The sequence below is a fragment of the Leptonychotes weddellii genome, chromosome 4 (genome assembly GCF_054177405.1).
Source record: "Leptonychotes weddellii isolate Sample4059 chromosome 4, ASM5417740v2, whole genome shotgun sequence".
Taxonomy (NCBI): Eukaryota; Metazoa; Chordata; class Mammalia; order Carnivora; family Phocidae; genus Leptonychotes; species Leptonychotes weddellii.
In genome coordinates, this window is record NC_138372.1 from 80,908,747 (window position 1) to 80,912,459 (window position 3,713).

At 43.1% G+C, this 3,713-nt stretch overlaps 1 long non-coding RNA gene across 1 annotated transcript in view; it reads left to right on the forward strand.

The window, feature by feature from the left end:
- Positions 1-2,702: 2,702 nt before the first annotated feature.
- LOC145721120 (uncharacterized) overlaps positions 2,703-3,713 on the forward strand; it is a 120,429-nt gene continuing 119,418 nt past the window's right edge. Inside the window, exon 1 of the long non-coding RNA XR_014144586.1 lies at positions 2,703-2,811. This is a non-coding gene — a long non-coding RNA (uncharacterized LOC145721120). The remainder of the gene's footprint in view (positions 2,812-3,713) is intronic.

The window sequence follows — 3,713 nt, forward strand, 5'->3', positions numbered from 1 at the left end:
ATTGAAGACTTGCATATGTTGTGGGACTTTGCTGGACCATCTGTGAGGAAAAAAAAGGGGAAGTGAACCCACAGAAAATGTAAGGCCCAGGCTCTGCCATAAGGTTTTTGGAGTCATTCTTTCAGGCAAGGCACATGTTGTCCCAGAAGCTCTCTTTGATACATGATAACTTATCCAATCTTTAAAATATAAAGGAAATGCAAGCTTTTATGGAGATCCTGGGGTTTTAGAAGACTTTTATTCCCCACCTGGCATGTTGCCTTCACCCTCATTCTACCTGGTAAAGAAAGGGCACGTGTGGGACTGGGGATAAGAACAGCAGGCCACCTTTGAGAAGGCAAAAATACTAGTGAAACAGATTCAAGCTCTGAACAACCCCCAAGCAGGGCTACCATTTGAATGAGCTATGTCTCTGACTATGGAAGGCATGGGTCAGGCACTGGGGCAGAGACAGCAGAAGGGGAGAGTGACCCTAGGATTTTGGTGCCAGCTCTGGAAGGGAGAAGAAATGTGATATGCTATCATTGAACCATAGTTTCTGGCAATGTACAGCACTCTTCAGGTGGACCCTCTCAAGAAGGAATGAAACAACAGTCAATGGTAGGAACACAGAGTGGTTTGGCTGGCTATCATTTATGAGCTCTGGCCATTAGCCCTTTGCACTGACAGTTGGATTGCTCTAAAGGAATTAACCTTACGGCTTGGACAATTGGAAGCTGAGGGGTAGATAATTCACAACTGGGCCCTTGTGGGGTCAGGATGTGTGAAGAGACATTTGGGGTCACCCGCAAGAACCTGAGGCAATCCTTATTGTCTTCCACTTCCCACCTCATAAGGCATTGACACCCCCTGACAATCAGGAAGCTGCTGTTCTAGCTCAGGTACAAGCCCTAGCAACTACCCCTTCAGTAGATGCAGAAGATACATACAAAAGAGCAGCGACCATAATACCCTGGTGCAATGGCATATTGCCAAGGATGCTGGATTGCCCTTGAAATATAGTAACTTGGTTAATGCAGTCATAGCATGACATGTATGCTCTAAACAACATCCAAGGCAACTGCCAAAGGAGTCTGGGGCCATTCATTGGAGTCCCCAACCAGGGAAGGATTAGCAAATTGATTATATTGACACTTTCCCTCTGAGTGAGGGTTCTAAATATGGATGGATACCCTTGTTAAAAGGGTAGTGATCTAGAGTCACATTTCAAAAGTCATGATACATAGGACTAGGCAAAAGAATGTGACATTTGAATGCAGGTTCCATCTTCCCTATAACTCACAAGCACCAGGATTGGTAGAAAAGAAAAATATTAGGTTACTAATATATAAAACCATCTTGGCCAGGTGGACTAACGTATTTTCCCAGGCTGTAATATATTTGAATACTTAGCCAATAGGGCCCATTGCCTCATATGCCAAATTGGGTACCCCTGCTGTGAGGCACCCAACACCATTAAGATATGGAAATTGCAGGAAACTGCCATTGCTCAGACTCTTATAAAGGATCAATGAACTATGCTGTTGAGAACGCCAAGCCCCAAAATGCCTGAGAAAAGCAACTGGAATTTGCAATGGGATATTTCACTGGGATGTGTGAATTACTTTGCACCCCTCGGTGAGGGAGAACTACCCAATTTTCACTGGGATTTCATTGTCCTGCTGCAAGTTTGACCTGTTAAAATGCACTATGCTGACAATGGAGCATGCACCATCTAAAGAGGGGAGAAGTGAAGGTTCTGATCTGATATATCTTGCCCCATCTCCTCACACCTGCCAGTGCTGCCTCCCTGGCCAACATGTATGGTATGCACAACTAGATCAAATTCCTAAAGCTGCCAACCTCTCTCTCCTCAAGGCTAGAGGGGGCATGTTCTATTTCCCACTGGTACAATCATTTGGCTTCTCTCTCCGTTCCCTCCATTGGCCTGGAAGGCCTTACTAAATTCATTCTGAAGACTTTGAATGACAGCCAACAAAGCCTATCCTTACAGAACACTGAGACATCTCTAACAAGAAGAGCTGTCCTCCAAAGTAGAATGGTCTTGGACATTATTTCTGCTTCTCAAGGAGACACCTGTGACATTATCCAATCAGAATGGTGTGTGTTCAAACTTGATGAGCCTGTTAATGTGTTGTCATTATTAAATCAAATGAGGATATACATGCATGTCCTGAGTGATCCAGCTCGCAGGCTAGGGGATGTAGTAAATGGACAGTTCCAATAATTTTCCATTTTTGTGGAAAAAGTTGTCACTAATTTGGCTAATATTGTCTTTTGGGGAGGGGGGCAGAGGAAAGGGAGAGAAAGAATCTTAAACAGAGGCTCGATCTCATGACTCTGAGATTCTGACCTGAGCTGAAACCAAGAGTCAGACACTTAATCAACTGAGTGACCCAGGCACCCCTGGCTAATTATTGTTTTAACCTGTGTTTCCTCTTGCATGTGTCTATTTGTGGCTGTGGCATCTGCCTCTAGTGCAGCTAGATAGCAGTCAAAGGAGATTCCTCCATGCTAATGAAAGCCCTTGCTGACCGCTCAGGGCACACTGCAGAAAAAAAGGGAAAGCATGTGAGATTGTAAGAGCCAGTCACAATGGGTGGAGTGTTGGAAGAGGTCATCGGGAGGTTATGACTGCCAGCTGACCTGCGAGCTGAACCCAGGAAGTGGGAGGCCCCTCACCCTCTCCCCTGTCCTTGGAATATGTGTTCTGCTTGCCTTCTCTGCTCCCAGAGGCTGCCCCAAGGACACAGCCTTGAGATGGAAATATGGTATTGAGACCCTCTGGACAGTATACATAACTGAACCCAGGTAAGGCCTCTATATAAACTTTTAGGATTTGACAGGTGAGTGTGGAAATCTACTCGTCTTGCAGACAGACCCCCAAGAAAAGCCTTGTAAATTCCTTTGTTCATTATAATTCTCACCTACCGATCTGGAGTGCCCTGCCTCTTTCTTCCATCTGTCTCTGTCCTCTGCACACAGGAGCAGGTTTCAGATGAAACCTGGGAAGCTCCTGAGGAGATTGTGAACAGTGAGGGAATTCTATATGATTAATAAGGTTTTTCTCCTTGTATTTATGCTCTTAGAGGACATTTTGCTCTTTGATGATGATAAAATCATATATTTGGGTTTGGAAGAGGTTTGCTTGAAATTTAGCTATGCAGAGTAACATCTTTCATGATTTTAGTTGTGAAATATATATATCTATATGTATATGTATATATATATACACATATGTATTTCATATATATTCACTATGCCTCAGATTCATATATGAGGCAATATATATATGAAATATATACATATATATATATAATGAAAAGAGGAAAAGAACAGATATTAAGTATTTTAGTCATAGGAGGGGGGCACAAGCAAGAAGTAACTGATGTGACAACATTTTGATGGTGAGAGTCAAATGGTCCTATCATTTTTCCTTTTTTAAAAAATTTTCTTTTATTATGTTAATCACTATACATTGCATCATTAGTTTTTGATGTAGTGTTCCATGATTCATTGTTTGCATATAACACCCAGTGCTCCATTCAATACGTGCCCTCTTTAATACCCACCACCAGGCTAACCCATCCCCCCCCCCAGAACCCTCGGTTTGTTTCTCAGAGTCCATAGTTTCTCATGGTTCATCTCCCCCTCCGATTTCCCCCCCTTCATTTTTCCCTTCCTTCTATCTTCTTCTTCTTTTTTTTTTTTTT